The sequence below is a fragment of the Pteropus vampyrus genome, unplaced genomic scaffold (assembly GCF_000151845.1).
Source record: "Pteropus vampyrus isolate Shadow unplaced genomic scaffold, Pvam_2.0 Scaffold1, whole genome shotgun sequence".
NCBI lineage: Eukaryota > Metazoa > Chordata > Mammalia > Chiroptera > Pteropodidae > Pteropus > Pteropus vampyrus.
Window position 1 is genome coordinate 15596694 of NW_011888782.1, and position 20316 is coordinate 15617009.

Consider the following 20316-nt stretch of genomic DNA (forward strand, 5'->3'; position numbering starts at 1 on the left):
TGTGTTAAGTACTTTGGCAATGCTTATTCTAATCCACAAAATACTCTATGAGGTAGATATGAAGTGCATTTTATAGTTAAGGAAGTTAAAAATTAGAAAGGTCGTATTTCCAAAATTACACAGCCAAGAATGAAAAAGTTCAGATTCATACCCAACCCTAACCCCAAGGTCCATCATGTCTCAAGATGTGAACCTCAGACCATCACATGAGAAGTTTATTACAGTGAATATTTCTGGGTACCAGCCCAGACATATCGAATCTCAACCTCTGGTGTTGGTGTCTAGGAATCTGTATTTTAGTAGTTTGCCTGAGAATTGGACATGTTTTATTCGAGAATAAATTGAATCTTACTGTTTTTATATGCTGCTTCCTTTCCAATTAGGTGTCAGAAGTCCATTGGCATAAAAATCTAACTCTCCCTAGGGCACAGTGACCATATATCCAATATCTCCAGGACGGTCCTAACTTATGAACATCGTCGTGGTACAATTATTAAGAGCTCCTCCTTTGATTTGCAAAAGTGTTCTGGTTTGGATAATAAATTACATGGTCGCCTGCATTAGGGAAGAAACTGGGCAGTATTTCTCTCAAGAAAGCATCAGAGGTTCTCTCCCCATTGGGCAACTCTCTGGAGTTTCTCAGTGAGCTGAGCAAGTCTGGCTCCACTCCAGGTATGTCCAGTGCCCTGAGCCTCACTCTCCCCCTCCCCTAAGCCTGGCCTCCCGAGCCTGAGCCTGCAGCCCCAGGACAGCGGCGGCAGGGAGGGTTCCGCACAGGGATGCTCAAGCTGGCATTCCCTGGATATTCTTGTTAGAAACTCTTGAGCAGTTTGATTTATGCTCTACTGAGAGAATTACCTCTTTTCCATCTCTCATCCTCCATGCCATTAGGGTGTCCTTTCCTGAGACTTGTTCTCTGTGACTGCATCGGTTGTGTCCCCACTAAGCCACGAGAGCTGGTGAGGTCTGACACGTCTCTGGATCCCAGTGTGTGACACAGGACCAGGCACTGAGTGACATCCCAGCAGATGCTTGCTGACTGTCTCAATGAACAAGTTAATATAGTTATCAGATTATTGTCCCGGGAGCAGGTTTTGACAAATTAAGGAGAAAGGAGAATAAGAAAATTAGTGGCAGAGAATGTAATTCTATTAAGGCCTTGAGGGAGCTCAGAGAAGAAAAAGCCTGTAGGGTATCTGCAAAGTCGGGATACAAAAAATAAATTTATCTTTAAAGAGTGTTAGCTTATCTTCAAATAATGTGCTCAATATATTCTCCTTTAACCTCTAGACACCTTTTCTGGTAAAGTGCCCCCAAATTTAAAACAATGGGTTTAATTAAAAATGTACTACAGAGCATCGAAAAATTCTGCGAACACAAAGAAAATAATCTATTCATTATACCTTTTCATTTTAACATTTTGACTCATTGCTTTAAATTTACAGGGACTTTTACCTGCAAAGATAGTTGGAAGTTGAAGAAAATATAACTTCAATACTGCTTAAAAGTAAGTTTATCTTATATGTGATAGTTATTTTATTTTTTTATTTTTGGGTGGGGGGCTTTTAAGGCTCTTTATTATAAGCTAGTACATTATTCAGTCTCAATGTGGCCTATTCCATATCATTAGTTATAAGAGTTATGTTCAGCTAGTCTTCGGGTGGTTCTCCAGGTTGGCTGGTCTAGAATTTCACTGCAGTTTTAATGTGGTCATGGGAGGAGGTGAGCACAGCATTTCTCTGTGCTGCCATCTTGACCAGAATGTGTGATGGTTCATTTTACGTGTTAAGTTGACCAGGTCACGGGGAGCAGATACTTGGTCAAACATCATTCTCGGTGTGTCTGTAAGGATGTTCTGAATGAGATTAACATTTCAATCTGTAGACTGAGTAGAGCAGATCACCTTCCCGAAGGTGGGCAGGCTCATCCCATCAACCGAAGATGTGAATAGAAGAGAAAAGCTAAGGGGGGACTCTTCCCACCTGACTGAGTTGTAACATCAATATTCTCCTGCCCTCAGACTGGAACTTGCACCATCAGTTTTCCTGGTTCTCAAGCCTCTGGACTTGGACTGGAATTACACCACTGGCTGGTTTAGGTTTCCAGCTTGCTGACTACAGATCTTGGGACTTCTCAGCCTGCATAATCACATGAGTCAATTCCTTATTATAAAGCCCTTGGCCGTCTATCTTTCTATCTATCTACCATCTATCTATACCTGCACATCTGCCCATCCTCAGAGTCCAGAATGTGTGTGTGTCTGTCTGTCTGTCTGTCTGTCTGTCTCTCTCTCTCTTCTCTCTCTCTCTCTATATATATGCTATATATATGAGTTTCCTGGCCTCTTAATTGATCAGATCCTTAACTGTTCCGTCAGATTTATATATATATATAAATTCAGCCTTTCTCAGTGTATGTTCAGCCAATTAATATATTACACAACACCCTCAAAATGTTCTAATGGCCAAATAAATGAAATATTAGATAAAAGGCAAAAAAAAAAAAAGGTTTTGAATCAGAACCCTTAAGATGATTGCATGCATATGTGCCTCAAAGAGAGCAATATAACATGTAGCTTTTCTCTGATTTTTCACCACTGATTTCCCATTCCTCCAGTTCCCTCTTTTTATTCTTGCGAGACTGATATTCCAAGAAACACTGTGGGGAAAAGCTGTGCTTAACCCTTTCAAAGTGCCCAGGTCTGATCATAAAGAAGCCAGTGGCAGGCGGGACTTCTGAGGTGCTTTCCATAAATGGTACCCCAGGGCCTCCATTGCTTTTCCATTTAAATTCCAAAGATCTTATAAATATCCGTTGGCTCCACTTTTGTTATCATAAAATGAGATTTTGTCTCTTTCTATAGAATCTGCTTCATTGGGACTGAAGATCTCTATAAAGGAAGACTGTGTTTCCTGGCTTCGAAGCTTGCCAGCTGTGCGACCTCAGGCAACTTCAGTTGCTAACTTCTCTGTGCTTCACTTCCCTATCTACAAAATGGAGATGATAACACTTATTGTGAGGATTAAAGAAATGAAAACACATAAAGTATTAATATAGAGTTGTGCTGTCTAATAGGACAGCCACTGGCCACATGTGGCTGTTTCCACTAAAATTAATTAAAACTAAATGAATTTAAATTTCGGCTCCTTCATTATACTAGTCACATTTCAAGTGCTTGATAGCCACATATGACTGGTGGCTACCATACTAGATAGTACAGAAGAGATATTTCCATTGCCACAAAAAGTTATCGAGCCTGAGCACTTAATAAGGGCCAGTTTTTATTTTCCAAGCCCCAAATAGGTTCAGCTTAATTGATCAGATCCTTAACTGTTCAGTCAGATCTCCCTCTAGGAGACAAATACAAACAGTTGGTTCCTATCACTCTTTCCCTCTCTTTTCTTTATCGTCCCATTTCCCCTCCCTCACTCTTTCACTCTCTCCATCTTTTCCTTTCCTTCCCTCCCTCCCTCCCTCCCTCCTTTCTTCCTTCCTTCCCTTCCCATCTTCTTCCCTCCCTCTCCCTCCCTCCTTTCTCTCTTTTTCCCTTCCCTTTTCTTCCATTTCCTTCCCTCTTTCCCTTTCTCCCTTGCTCTGTCTTTCTCCCAATAGAAGGATCACCAGAGAGTTTCCTGGCCCCTTATCAAAATTTGATACCTGCATCTTTGCTATTTTGTTTTCTTAGTAAAATCCCCTGCTATTCCAGTGTCACTGCTGCATTTGAGCCTGAGGGCTCATACTATTCTCATACTGCCCTCTGGAGAGGGCCCACTTTTGTGAGTCAGAGAATTAAGCCTGTCTTTCCACCAACTTTATCCTTGCTCCTTATCAGAGCGAAAGATTTTAACATACAATGATATTGTATAACATCGTACTATGTCAGATGGTTGCTGGACATATAATGGTGAGCACTTCTTCAGATATATAAATGTTGAATAACTATAGCATACACTGGAAACTAATATAATATACGTTAGCTATATTTAATAAAATTCTTTTTAAAACAAAGATTTTGACATAGATAAGTGTGCACCTACTAAGTTATTTGTAGTAGCAAATGTCACTGTAATGAGATCAATCAAGCAGGGTTACCATGGGCTGCCGCCTAGGCCTTAGAGAATCAGGCTGCAGGGAACTTTCTGTTGATAATACTCATTGTAATAAGATGTGACCATCGCTTCTTTCTAAAAGGATCATAATGAATATTGATTCTTAGTTTTGGACTTTGGCTCATTAAAATACCCAACAGAATTCTACGGGGAATGAACTATATTGATCAGCTCATTTTGTTTTATGTGTTTGTTTCCTATGTAACATGTAATTGTATTTTATAGTTGCTATAAAATGCAACAATTAAAGACCTAATTTCGCTAAACAAGAATTGGCTTATAAATTATGAAACATTCTCTCCTGTCAAACTCCTGGACAATTAAACAAAATTTTAGCAAATTCTCTCTTTGTAGATTGTTTTGTATTGGGGGTGGGTGATGAAAAAAGAAAAAAAAAGATTTTTTTTCCTTCCTGTCACTTTTTAACTTTCTTAGCAGTTAAGCCACTAGTAATGAGTTTAGGGAATTCAGACAAGGTTGTTAAATTTTTGCTGAGGTCTATTAAGCTGTCTTTTTTTTTTTCCTAATTATTTTGTTTCTAAAGTCTCAAAATGAGTTGCCAGCAGTTGTGTGATGGCAAGAGCACAGTTTCTGGAAATATTTAGACTTAAATTTAAACTCTGCCTTTCCCGCCTCACTTCAGTAGATAGACTGCACCTCCATGCACCTTGATTCTGCACTTGACCATGTAACATGCCTTGGTCAACGGGATGGCTCTCTGTCAGCATTGCCCTTAGGGATGAAGAAAGACACAGGTAAAGATATCAGTCAATATGCTGAATGGTTATGTATACATCGGCAAAACAATTCAAGTTTGCTGAGACAGGAAAGGAGTAACTGCTTAGAAGATAGCTTTTATACTATGAAATATGGACTGAGAAATGATATTTCTACAATAGGATAGCCTATTAGAAAATAAGGTAATTGATATAAGAAAGAAGGATAGGGGAGAAGTCAACTAAAACTTAGATGCAAGGAATCTTTAAGGGCCCACCTGACTCCAAAAAAGAAATGAGGAGAAAGCCTAAATAAGATTGATTTATGTTTTTTTCTTTCCTTTGCTTAAACTAGAGTGTACAACTCTCATAGGGAATCCAAGCATATAGTGGCAGATTCACCGTGACTGATAGTTATCAAATGGGATTAGGGTAGCTACTTCAGTGATGGGTAATAAAAACAGGAGATGGGCCTGCACTCCAACCTAGCGAATCCTTGCACTTCAGCACAAGGGAATACTGAGAGAGCTAGAAGAGCAGAAGAGACTGGGGGATTGGAAAAGGAGTGCACAGAGATAGAGACAGCAGGACCAGATGCTAAGGCTGAGAAATGGGAATATGGCTTAGGCAAGGAGAATGGGATCTTTTCTGAACTAAAGAGCATTGGATGATTAAAAGCCTAAGTCCCTGTTGTATTTGACATTGTTCAAGGCAGGAGCATTGCACAGGGAAATCTCTGCATCCGAGAATGACACTAAAGGTCTTGTGGGTAATAAATAACAAGTATAAGGGAGCTGAAAAAAAGATCCCACAAGACAGGGCTAAAAAGTCACAGGCGAGATTCAGTGTTGACAAATATCTGGTAAAATGTCTCAAGAAAACAGAGTTCTTCCACAAAATGGCATCAATAGTGTCTCCAGAATTAACTATAGATGATTAAAAAGAGGTGTATACCCATAAAGACAAAGAAAAGGAGAAAGGCAATGTTAGAAAGAAGATGAAAAATGCAACGAGTGGGAAGTGAAACAAGAATGCTAAAGGTCCACAGAGAAAGATGCCGGTGATACACAAAGGGATTCCGACTGTGGAACCCAGAAACACTCAGAAACTGGAGCTACCAGGGGAAGGATAGGGCTTAAAGGAGAAGGACTGGTACAGAGTTTATATAAGGAATAGTCAAATACCCACATCCCATATCCTACACCCTTGAACACTAAATGACAATTGATTTCCTACCTAGAAAAGAGATGAAAGTTTTTTCTCTGAAGAAACTAAGCAAGAGTGGCTCTGGTTCCTGTATGGTGAGGCATTATATTAAAAACATCTACGTAAGTAACAGGCAGACCCCATCCTCCTTCCTCTACTTGTCAAATGCATGGTAGCATACAGGCTTGTAAACCCTATGCAGGCAACTGGAAATATTTCCTGTGTGTAGACCAGTGTACAAAAAGATCTACAGGTCTCCACATTGGAAAAACAAACAAACAAACAAACAAACAACAAAAAAAAAACAGCTTACTCCCTGATTTGGCTTAAGTGAAACAAAGAGGCTTGACAAGCTTTACATATATGCAGAGCTTCCAATCAGCTTCATAGTACTTTGTATAAAATGTAATTAGATCTCCAAGGATCGCCTGATACATGTGATCGCATCAATCAAGCTCTCAACATCAAAGACTGAGACTGAATTGACTACATGCAACAGCTGGCCAAAAATAATAATGCCTTAAATATAAGAGGAGTTAATATTGCTATTAGGTAATAAGTCTGAAAGCAGGCATTCCATGATGGTTCAGACTCTGGTGGTTGGTTGTCTTCTGGGACACAGGTTCCTTCTATGAAGATACCAGAAAGCTGTTTCATCAAGCTAGCGCCTAGATTCTCACATCAACTAATCTCATGGTCCAAGATGGCTACTAGAGCTCCAACCATTGTGTTCAATCCCAAGCAGTAGGGACGAAAAGGGCAGAAGGGAGAAAGGGCAAACCTCCCAGCTGAGTCGATAATCTTTAGGCAGCTTCCCTAGAAGCCCTCCAAAACATTTCCACTTACCTTTGATTGGCCAGAACATACTCGCATACCTAGCTACAAGGGAGGCTGGTAAATGTAGTCTTTCACCAGGGTTTATATCCGCCCTGAATTAAATTGTTCTATGGAAGAAGGAGAGAATGGATTTCTGGTAGAATCATCAATCTCAGAGAGATACACACATCACACATAAATACACACATAGATACACACACAAAATGAATAAAGCAATTGGAAAAAAAAAAAACAGTGTTGAGATGCTGGGAGCAGAAGAAAATCTCGAAAAATAGTATTTTCAGAAAGTTAGAAGATGTTTCACCCCATGAGTCAAGAACATATTTCAATTTAAAAAGAAAAAGAACAAAAAATAAGAGCTGTTTGAAATTTAAAGTGTGATGGCTACAAAAAAAGACAAGAATGAATTGAAAGATACACTTGAGAAAAATCTCACATAAAAGCAAAAAGATTAAGAGAGAAGACAGTAGAAAAGAACAGGAAACTTGAAAATCAGTCCAGAGAGCTTAATATCCTAATAATAATTGTTTAAGAAAGAGCTATCAGAGAAAACTGAAGGAGGTTAAAAGATAATAATTAGAAGTTTTCTCTCTTTTGAAGGATACGTGTTTCCATTTGATAGTGCTCAATGACTCCAGTAAAATAAAGGAGAAAAAGTCATACAAGGTACATTATCATGAAATATCAGGACACCAGAAAGACGAGCTAAAATTTCCAGAAAGAAAATTTTAAAAATTCCCAAAGCAACACTAGAAGATGGAAGATAGAATTCAAAAGAAAAATGTCTTATACAACTAAGGAAAAATTATATTTAACCTAGACTTCTACAGCCTGCCAAACTGCCAATCAAATATGAGGTGAGAATACCCATTTTCAGGCATAAAGTGACTCAAAATTTTTATTTCCCATGCACTCTTTCCCAGAAATAATTAGATGTTCCTATTGGAATGGAGGAGTAAGCTCAGAAAAAAGAAAATGTGAGACCAGGGAAACACAAGATCCAACATTCTCAGAATAATGACAAAGGGAGGTCTCTGGACATCAGCTTTGAAACAAACCTAAGGAGCAACCAGTCAATTTTAAGAGGGTGAGAGAGTGTTCCAGGGTAGATGGAATTAAGCAAAGACATTAGAATTGATGAATATGACCATCCTGAGAGAGGCTTGAAGTTTCTCACAGAGGAAATTAGTTTACATCTATAGGATAATTTGAAAGCAACAAAATCATAAAAGTTATTATCTTCTTTTTTAAAAAGTCCTGAAAATTTGTATGAAAAAGGATATATAATACACGATAACCCATAGCTAGCCTATAAATAATATTTATAAAGTTGTAATAATGTAAAATGTTAATTTAACCAGAAATTGTGATATAACCATATTAAGAAGATAGGTTAGAGAACTTAAGGAAGTAAAGGGGAAATATAAGTTAATGGAGTTAAAAATAGCAATTAGGCATATAATTTAGGGAAACAGAGGTAAACATGAAGAGAAAGTGCTAAAAAGAATTGAGACCAGTTGCCTCTGTGGAGTGGGACTTTCAGGTAGAGAATAATGTAGGTTACTGCTATTTTTCATGATAAACATTATGGTGGCACCATTTGACTTTTACAGCCATGAAACCAATTAACATGACAAAAGAAAAAATATTAATTATCTATGCAGAAACAAACAAAACAAACTGGTTCTATAGTGACAAATTCTGGGCAGCACTTGAAGAGATTTGTTAAAAAGGGAGGGGGAAAAAGGGAACTGTCAACCCACCATGTAAGCACAGCTTCCGCCTTCTTGTACTCAGACCCCACATGTATTTCTGTTCATCCTACTCATAAAATCTTTGCCAAAGCACGAAAATACCCAAGCAGAGGTTTATACTAATCTAGGAGTCAGGCTGTTTCACCATGAGGTGACTACCCTCTGTCAACAAGATGCTCCTCCCACTACCCTAAAGCAAGAGTAGGAATAGAATAAGATCTTCTGTCTTGGAAGATGAAGACTGGGGAGGACACTGCTAATGTCTAACGTCATGAAAGTTTTGCCAGGATGAATAAACACAGTGCCGAAGGAGTAGAGAAAGGAACAGGGACAAGGGTATCCCCTATGCCTTTTCTTCATCTTCTCAAATATGAAAAGCATGAACTTAGAGAAATGAGATAAGTCAGTAAGAAATACATTTAATCAGCTCTACTGATTATAAAACTAAGTCATTATAAAGATCTGAAATATTTCATCAAGAAACACCCAACTGGTGAATTGAATGATATATTCAATGCATGCCACAATACAGATCAATCTCAAAAAGCATTATGTTGAGTGAAAGAAGTCAGAACTGTAGTTACTCATTTTGCCACTGTTCTTTAAACTGTGCATATGTGATTCACATACTCTTATATTTCCCAATTTGAACAATTCTGGAGGTTCACTTTTATAACATTTGTGGAGTATAATACCTCTACCTAAAAAGTACTCCTACTTATGGAGGTTATTAACATTTGTTGAAAACCTACAATGCTGTAGCTACTTTACATATATCACCATCGTAATACTGAGAGTAACACTGAATTGGTTGCCCTTGTTCTAAATTCAAGATTAGAAAATAGAGGCTCAGACACGTAAAATGACCTTGCCCAAGGTCCAGAGATACACGTGCGTGGAGTTGATCCCAGTGTTTTTGCTCTTTTGATATCATCGTATTGTGGGTAATTCTGTTCTTTTATGTTAAGAGGTATTTCTAAAAGGAAACAAAGGATTATTTAGATTTGGGTACAGAACACTTTCAGGGAAGGCAGCTGAAAAGCTCCTCTCTCAGAACTCTGGAGGAGCTGGTGGTGGTGCCTTTTTGCCACCAAGCTGCCGTAGCCTCCCCAGAGGGCACCTCAGAATCGACTTCAGCATTGCTCTTCCTTCTGCCATTTTTCACTCTTCTGCATAATGACATGCCCTGATGTTTTGAGAAGTTCCATCCTAGAAATTAACTTCATCAACGATACAGAAAAGTTTGGCTCTCCTGGAGGAATACTAAATGAGAAAACAACTGATCGATGAGGAGTAGAAGCCAGAAATTAACAAAACTTGCAAGTGATGGTTCAAACTGCAGGATGCATTAGATGAATTATGTAGGGCATTCCTAATGAGCTGCACTAGGATTTGACTCTTGCCAAAAAAAAGGAAGTAGAACCTTGGTGATTTATTTAAAAGACTTTAAATTCATTTAATCACTGGACAAGGCTGCAGAGGTGATGTGACCTACCAGAACTGCTCCTCTTTCTGGAGTATAAAGAAATAAATAAAAGGAGAGAGAGAGAGAGAGAACTAAAGTTCCATCCTGATCACATGACTGCCTCACTCTGATTCTTTTAGAAATCTCTTTAGGTTGGATAAATGGCAGAATACAGAATCTACCCTCTTCCCAGCCAGTTTCATTTTTAAAAGCATCAAAATGAAGCCTCCAGAATGGAGATAAGTGCTGCAGCAGACAGCTGCAAACAATTACTTCTTAAAAACAAAATTGAAAAACAGACTAATTAATTTACAAAGTACAGGGTGTGCCAAGAGTGCAATAAAAATCCATCCCACTTAGCGTCCACTCATGTTTCAGCAAAACAGAGCATTTGCAAAGTGCTGTAAATTAAATTATAAGGCAAAACGATGGTGCACAATTCTCAGATACTCAAATACATGTTTGAGTATCTAAGAATTATATGTGTGTGTGTGTGCATATATATATCCGAGAATTGTCTCTGTGTGTGTGTGTATGAACAATTAAACTAAAACCATTCTTAATGTTAACAAAATCCTTAATGAGTAATTGGTAAATATCTTTAGAGCCCATGATACTAGGACTATACCTATGAAATTCTTAAGTTCAGTTGTCCAGGTGGCTGAGATCAGGGTGGTATCAGTGGATGTGGTGAGGAGGTTAGATTCTGGATCTACTTTAAAAGTAGGACCCACAAGATTTTCTGACAAATTAATGTAAGTTATGAGGAAGAGGCATGTAGGATGACTCTTCAGATTTCTGACTTTGAGCAAATGGAAGATGGAATCATCATAAAGTGAGATGAAGAAACCTATGGGTAGAAGGAATTTATGAGGAGAGAAAGCTCAGTTCAGACACGTTGAGTTTGAAATATCCACTGAATCTGTAAGCAGAGAACTAGAGTAGGCAGTTGAATACACACAAAAAAAGAGGAAAGACCTAATATTTACTGTGTGCTACTTGGTTATTGTACTTAATATTCATTACCTCATCTTCTACAGAAGCCTAGAGTTAGGTATTTTACCTCTGTTTTGTTTGACATTGTTTAAGAGACAAATATTGAATATCAAAGAATTTGAACAACTTTGTCAAGGTCATGCTGCTGGTACACAAAGAGGCCAGGATTCAAATCGAGGTTGTCTGATGCCAAACCAAAGCCCATGCCTTTTTTGCTAAGCCATGCTGCCCCAAGCCAAGGTCTTTTGTATCTTTTTACACCTTGGAGGAGTGAATATTTTACCTACTCTCATCAATTAAAACATAGGTTGCATGTTCTGGAGACCCCAAATAACAGCGGTTAAACAAAACCATTGATGCTATTTCTCTTTTTATGTAACAAACTGGAAATAGATGGTACAGGGCTGTTGTGGCAGCTCTGCTACAAGACATCATTGGGGTCCCAGGCTCCTTCTGTCTTCTTGCTCCACCATCCCCATATTTCCTTTATCTGAATGGATAGAAATAGCTGACTGTCGTGGCCATTATCCAGAAAAATAGAATGGAAGAAAGGAAAAAGACCGTTTGAAAACGGTACATATCATTTCTAGTCACATCTCACTGGCCAAACTTAGTCATATGGCAACTTTTATTTGCAAGGCAAGCTGGGAAATATTGTCTTTATTTTGGGCAAGCAAATGTCCAAAGCTAAAAAATTAGGGCTTCTAATACTTCTGAGAGAAGAATAGGAATAGGAATCAGAGGACAGCAAGCATTATCTGCTCTACGAGCTGGGCTAGATCTCTTCTAAATGTCTTAAGATGAACGCTTATGCAACAAGTTTACTTTATGTAGATTTGAATTTTAAAATATTATTAAAAATCTCAAGGTACATACGAATTCTAAAATGTTAATTCTTTCTGCCCCTGGTTCCTGGCACAGAGCTCCTAAAACCCCTGTAATTTCCTAAGTGATAGGAGCACTAGCAAGCATCTTTTGTTTTAATATTTGGTCTTTGATTCCAGTCCCTGACACAGAGTTTCCAAATTCCTTGGAATTTTCGGGTGACAAGAGAGTCTTTTGTTCTAATGAGACAATTCCCGGTGGGCTCCTGGGTAGCTTCAGGGTAGGGGATGGTCACCAGAAAGGTCAAGCCATGATTAGAAGCTTGGAACTTTCAGCCCTACTCTTCAACATGCCAGACAAGGAGGACTAGAGATTAAATTAATGATTAACTATGTCCAACTAATAAAGCCTCCATAAAAATCTCAAAAGTCTGAGGTGTGGAGAGCTTCTGGGTGGGTTGAATGTATCTATGTGCTGGGGGGCCGGCTCACCCCAACTCCACAGAGATAGAAGCTCCTGTGCTCAGGACACCTCCAGAAATTGCACCATGAATCCTTCAGCTGGCTGACCATCTATATCCTTTATCATATCCTGTTGTATATAATAAACCAATAAATTGTAAGTCTATGTTTCCCTGAATTCTGTGAGTTGGTCTAGCAAGTGATAGAACCTGAGGACAGAGTCACAAAAACCTCTGGTTGACAGCTGGTCAGTCTGAAGCACAGGTGACAACCAGGGACATGCAACTGGAATCTGAGGTGGGAAGTGCAGTCGTGCGGGGTCTGCACTAACTCCAATTAGTGTCAGAATTGAATTGAATTGTAGAACACCCAGCTGGTGTCACAGAAAATTGCTTGTTATTGGTGGTGGTGTTGGGGGGAATCCACACAGCTGGTGTCAGAAATGTGTGAGTGTGGTAGTAGTGTTTGTGTAAAGCAGAAACAGGAAAGTTTCTTCTATACAGATAGGGACAAAGTGAGTTGTAAACCGTGCTTATATTATTGCCATTTGGAACCACCACTTTATCTGGTAAAACAAAATACCTGTCATTCTTGCTCAGGATGAAGCTTGAATGACATGAGTTTTAAATTATCAGATGCTTTCAGTAATGCATCTGTCACATAAACTGTGGCTGTCCAATAATTCTAATTTCTCTTTCCATGATCCAATATCAAGACAGTTCTTTCATAGCAAAAAAACTGTTGTCAAAATAGCTGCTACCTCTCAAATCAAACTGCCAATTTTAAGAAGACGGGGTCAAAAGAAAACAAGATTCCTCTTCTACTTCTCTCTACTTCTATTATTAAGTAGAATAACAATGGGAGTAAGGATAATAAAGAATGAGAGAAAAAATAAATGACAGTCCCAAATTTCTAGGGACTTTCTACATTTCTAGCTCAGAATTCTAGTCCAAACTGAACATCAAATTCGTATATATAATTGTCACCACCTGGAAGTCTAATAGATAGTGCAATCTCAAAACGTCCAAAACCAAATCTTTAAAATATCATGCACAGCCTATCATCTCAGGTGGGAAAGATGGCAACTTAGTCGTTCCATGCAACAACAATTTGGGACTCTTCTCAAACCCACATCCAACCTGTCAGAAAATCCTTTTGGTTCCATATTTAAAATACATACATAATCTGATAACTTCTCACCACATCCACCAACATTATCATGGCACCAACCACCATCTTCATCCTGGTTATTGCAATACCCTCCCATTCTATCTGTACCCCCTACAGTCTACTCCCAACAAAGCAGCCAGCATGATGCTTTTAAAATCTGACTCAGATTATATTTGCCCTCTGCTCAAAAGCCTCCCGTTGCTTCTTGTGTGCTTCACGGTAACTGATAGAATCTCCACAGTGGTTTTCAAAGTCCTGGGACTCTCATTCCCCACGGCTCTCTCCTTTATACTGAAGCCACACGGGGCCTACTTGCTGTCTCTGAAATAGGCAAGGCATTTCCACCTGAAGGACTTTGTTCCAGTTGGTCCCCTGCCTAAAATGCCCTTTCTTCCATTTGTCCTCTTAGCTCACTCCCTCACCTCCTTCAAGTCTTTGCTCAAATCTCACCTCCTCCTTAAGGCTGACTTATCCTCTATTTAATACCTCAGCTACTCCCCCACCTCAACATTCTAGATTCTCCTTCATGCTGTTCTTTTTCTTTTTTCCTACAATGTTCAAAAGTTTTACTTATTTGCTATGTTTATTTTCTCTCTCCACTGGAATGCCAACTCCACATGAGCAGGGGTGTCTGTGTCTGTCTTATTCATCACTGCATGACCGACACACAGTAGGCCCTCAACACATATTTGCTGGCTAAAGATTTTTAAGTAAAAGTAGCTTATCAAGTGAACCAGAAACATTTCACCCTACAGACCCTCCCAGTTTTGAGAACAGGAGCATAAGGGTGCCAAGCATTTCTGCTTAGTCCATACCCTGAACCTGGCCTTGTATTCTCTAGTTCTGCTGACTCTCCTACCATCTAAGCTCTCACATAAGACTTCTCTTTAAGGTTGAACCAGGTCTTCATGGGTTTTAGAAAAAATAGTACCTTTCTTTTAACTTTTATTTTTAAGAGAATAGTAACAAAGACCATGCAGTATGAGTGGGGACACTGAATGCAGTGAACTTGATTTGCCATGGCTGGAATTCTGCTGCAGCTGCTATTATTTTAGAGCAGTAAGAACAGGACTCGGGCAAGTTATGTAGCTTACTTAGTAACTTAATAAATCATGGAGACTTAGTTTCCTTGTCTGTAAAACCCAAGATGCTAACATCTTTATAGGAAGATTAAATGGGTGTATAAACAAAAATTGTTTAGCATAGTGCCAGGCACATAGTAAATGTTCAATAAATGGTAGCAATTACTAGCTCAGATTTCATACCCAGATCACTAAGCTAGTAGTATAACTGGCATCGAAGTCTGAATATCTGGTTTAAGAAAAAGATGATAAAAATGAGGGCAGGAAAACCAAAAGGTTCTGAATAAGCAGAGGCATTTTTTTAATTTAATGTTCAGATTATGAAATATATCAAATACAGGAAAGTAGAGGGAATAATATAATCAAAGGTTTGTGGGCACGCAGCAAAGTTTTCACAAATACTTATATTTAGCAGTATGTTATTTTAAGGAAATGGTATGTCATTTTAAGGCAGGTATTTCATTTTAAGGAAAAAAGCAGAAGTGCCTTATGTTCTCCTTTCCATTTTCATTCCCCTCTCTGAGGAACTTAGAGCACAACCTTCCCTACACATTTTTGTATTTTGACTGTATATACATACATGCATTATTGTTTTAGCACACATATACACATTAATAAATACTACTGTCCTGTTTTGTTATTATATGTTTATATGTTTTTGTTGTTAAGTGCTCTCAAAATCCACAGGAAAATTATAATAATATATATATTAATCTTTCCTAAGTTTTTATGATATATTCACCCTAGTTCATATAGTATTAGTCCTACAAAGCTAGGTCAGTATACTTTTTCTGGAAAGGGCTAGATAGTAAAGGGATAAATAGTTTAGACTTTGCAGGCCATCCATTCTCTGTTAGAACTATTAAACTCGGCTGTTGTAGGGTAGAAGCACTCATATATTATGGAAATGAGTGGATGTGTCCGTGCTCCAATAAAACTTTATTTGCAAAAACAGATGGTGGGCCAGATATGGCCCAAAGGCCATGGTGTTCAAAGCCTGCTACATAGTATTTCAATGAAGGAACATACATCAATTAATTTTTTCGATTTTTATGATACCTCAAGAAATATAAAGTTAGGTTATTACCCATTTTTCTCTAAATCAGGCAATGCTTCAGTGAAGAATCTTATAAGTGCTCCCTGTGTACCTGAGTGAGGACTCCTCCAGGTAAGTGCGTCTCTAACCTTTAATGTGGCCATGATTCACCCGAGGATCTTGTTAAAATGTACAGTCAGTAGGACCTGGGGCAGGCCCGAAATTCTACTGGTCTAACAAGCTCCCAGGTGATACAGATGCTCTGGTTCATGAACCACATTTTAAAAAGCCTGGCGAGACTACAGAAGTGAAATTGCTCAAAATTATTAGATGTTATCAAATTGCTCTTCAAGGTGGTTGAACCTGTTTACACTCCCAGCAGCATCATATGCCACTTTTCATTTCTATACACTCTCCCCAACAGTTAGAATTTTCAGACATTTTATGTGTCAGCAATTTGAAGGTTATGAAATTGTACCTTGTTTAAATTTGCTTATCTTCAATAACTGTAGGTTGAACATCTTTTCATATCTGGCATTGCTCCTCTGTATATATCTTATTCACTTATTTGTAGTTTTTCTTGATTTGCATGAATATCGTTAAAATTTACACATTGATCTTTTGCCTGTTATATCCTTTGCAACTATTTTCACCCAGTCTGTTTCTCTTTTAGTGTTCCATTTACTATACAGAGTATCTTAATCTTAACATGCTATAATTAAACCATTTTTCACTTTGTTTGTTTTAGAATTTTGTTTAAGAATTTCTTTCTATGCTCCAAAGCCATAAAGATATTCTCTAAACATTTTTCTTTTCACATATAACTTTTAATTCATTTTGAATTGGTTTTTGTGAATGATGTGAAGTAAGGAACTAATTTTATTTTTTTCTAAATGGAAAGCTAGTTCTTCCAATGCCATTTACTAAATAGCTCATGCTTTCTGCACTGATTTGTAATGTTTTCTCTATCACTTATCAATTTTATATATGTGTGTATGTGTATGACTGCAGATTCTATTTAGATTTATTATTCCTCTGCACATTACCACAACACTGCCTTATTTGCTATAGCTTTATAAGCCTTGCTATCTGAAAGGGTACCTTATTCTTCAAAATTGTCTAAATTATCCTAGGTGTTCACTTTTTAGCTTTTTTATTCACTATATATACATACAGGTAAGTGCACATAAGTACGATAGAAGTCTAGCTCAATAAACTTTTACAGACTAAAGAGACCTGTAAAATCAGCATGCAGATGAAGAAAAGAATTTTGCTGGCAACCCAAAAGCCCCTGCCTTGAAACAGAATATCAATTTCCTTTTCTTTTTTAAACTACAAACTAATTCATTTTGTAGATGAGGAAACTAAGGCCCAGAGAGATGACATTCCCCATGAGCCCAGAAAGAAATTTGCTGTGTTTAATCACACTAACCATATGCCTTGTGTTTACCATAGAACTATTACATTTAATAACAACCCTATTAAATTGTTTCCTTGATAAAGAACATTCTGTGTCAGCAAATCGTGGTTTCCTATTGTTGTGATTTTTTCCCTCAGATTTTGCAACATCTCATAGAAAATATCACATTTATAGTTCAGAAAACTTAGCCAAATTACTTCTAAATAGTCGAATGGTTGAAACGCCTTAAAAAGAGAGATAAAAAGAAAACCAGCCATTTGCTTTCAGGAAAGACTCGAAAATCAGCAATTCGGGTTACAAAGGGAAGAAATTCTCAGGGGCTTCAATTCAATAACTGTACCTGGTTATTGATGATGACCCTAGGTGTTGTTTAAACATACACGTTATGGATGTTTAAATGACATGTTATGCATGTCAGTATGTTATGCCAACACCCCAGCCAACAGCATGTGGAGGACTCTCACGCACACTGCACTTAAGGCAAAAAGCCATGGTTAATTTATGGCCAAGGACACAACTAATACGAGCAGTAAATAAAGTCTTGCTCTGAGGATCAGCAGATCAAGAAAGATGTTGCTACACTGGGAGTACTCAAGGACATAAGCTAGCACCTCTTTGTTCTACTTCTGAACCTAGGCCAGGACCTAGCATAGTATGGATGGTCAATGTTTGTGGAATGAATGAATGAATGAATGAATGAATGACAGGGATGCTATAGAGGACAAAAATCCTTTACAGAGACTTCTTAAAGCTGTTCTCATTGTTTTCATTCTTTCATTTCTCCTATTTCATTAAGATGATAAAAGGAAAGGGTGAGGAAGAATTTCATGAGAGGAATTTAAATAAAGATTTCTTTCATGGAAAAAAAAACTGAAGACCAGAGGGACAAAACTACTGGACCAAACTGTATGTTTTCTGGTAAAGACAACAAATAAACAGAACTTACAGATGTTTTCTCACATTTTTATAGTATCTTTTAGAAAACCAAATTCATTATTCTAAAAATGTGATTTTCAAATTTACTCTTTTAAACCAAAACCAGAGGATGGGGAAATGAAATTCATGGGTGACTCATCCACAAAGAGCTCACAGAATTCCTGCTGGGGTATCTCATTCTCACTCTTTTGTGACCCTAAAATCTTCCCCAGTGAGAACTGGTTTTGAGTGGGTGCTGGAAGAGGGAAGACTCCCTCTTGCCTACTGCCAACCCTTCTACCTAGGGATAGTTTCTTGAAATTCTTTTTAACCAAGTACCACAATTTTTATTCCATAAAAATATTTAAAATGCAAAAATATCTCTGGAAAAGAAAAAACAAAACTTTTGACTTAGATTCATTCAAAGGGGTAAATAGCTTATCAGATCTTTTCCAGAGAGTAGGTTCTGCTAGCTACAGACTCCATGGAGAGAAAACGGCATTGCAGAAAAGTAAAACAAATGTTGCCCAGTTTACATCTTGCTTGGGGCTGCCCTGCCTCTGAATTTATTGGAGTCTCTAGATTAATTCCCAGGGATTTGTTCTGAGAACTCCAGCACCAGTCCCATTCCTCCACTACCTGAGTCTCATCTCCTCTTCCATCAGCCCGCTTCATACTCCTAGACGTCACTCCGCCAAATGCAATTCTGGTTTGCCCCCTGTCTATCTCAATAAAGCTACACTCTGGAAGGGATAAAATACTAAAAAGGAATCTTTCTGATAACTGCAACCCAGCTGACGAGTAAAGGGCTCAGTTTTCCTAAAGATAATGACACTGGTTGGTTCTCCTGGGCGCAGGCTCTGAGGTGGCTATCCACAGCAGGTTTATTGGAGAGTATTCTCAGAATCAACACCCTTGAGGGACTGAGGGGAGCAGAGTGGGGCAGGATGAGAAGCTGAGCTGCAGTGCAGTTGCAACAAAGGTCTCAGCCAATCCAACAGGGAGTAGTACAGCTGAGACGGCCCTTCAGAGCTGTGCTGAATTAAGGCAAGAGAACTGCCTCAGTTAGAACCCAGCATTGACCAGCCACTGAATGAGGTCTGTGCCTGAAAGGAGGGCAAGATTTTGGACAGATCTTGGGCAAGGCAGTTCTCTGAAGCAGAGGCCAAGTCCCAAAGAGGCAAACCGGCCGAGGGCCATCAGCTACCAGCACTCCCAGCAGCTGGAGAGATAAGTGCTTCAGTCCTGGAGGGGATCTTGGTGGGGTGCCATGGCATCCACTATGATAAGTCACTGCCTTTTTAAGGATATGCTTTGAACAAGGGCTCAGAAAAATAAAAAACTGTTCATTATTTTATTAGAAACTTTACCAAGATCTCTTCTTTCCACAAAATTATGTCCCCCACAGTAATGTCATCCATAGTTTTTGAGTTGCCAATTCAATACACCTAGATCAATCTGCATTTGCAACTGTCACATTGATAATAATTCAATGCAAGCATCTGCCTGCATCCCCATGTGGCCAAACCAACAAATTAAAATGTTTGAAATGTATATTAACATAAATTACTTTTCTGTTATTTCTCCTTTATATTTCAGTTTAAAATATGTACATAAGTAATGATATTCATATAAATTTTATTTCAGGATAGTAAATGAAGCCTTATAAAATATTTGATATGAAAAAGAGAGAATTAGTTTCGAAAAAGTAATTTAGGATGGGTACTTGCCCTTAGAGTAATTCTCAACTCTGGCTGCCCATTAAAATCATCTAGGAAGCTGTAAAGCATCTTGATGACCGCGCCATGCCCCAGACCAATTAAATCAGAACCTCTGGAGATAAAAAGCCCAGTGATCATTATTTTTTGAAACTCACCAAGGAATTACAAGATACAGATAAAGTTGAAAAATCTGTACCCTAACACAGTGGTTCTCAAACTTGAATGTGTTTTACAATCACCTGGAGAGCTCATTCAATCACAGATCACTGGGCCCCACGCCCAGAGTTTCAATAGCTCTGGGAAGGGACTGATTATTTGCATTTCTAATCAGAACCTAGGTGATGCTACTGTTCCTAGGATCCACTTTGAAAAACAGCGCTCTGGAGGCTCTGTCTGCAAGACCAGAGTCCCCCACCACATTTAGTGACTCTTCCTCTTTCTCCCTGGTCCCCCTACCCCTTCAACCATCTAGGAAATCTTGGAAAAATTTCCCTTCATCCACCTTTAGAAAGACCCTTTTCCTTCTCTTCCCACACAACTGTTTCCAAATGTTATATCTTCTCATACCTCTGAGCAGCAACCACCAGCCATCAGGTAAGATGA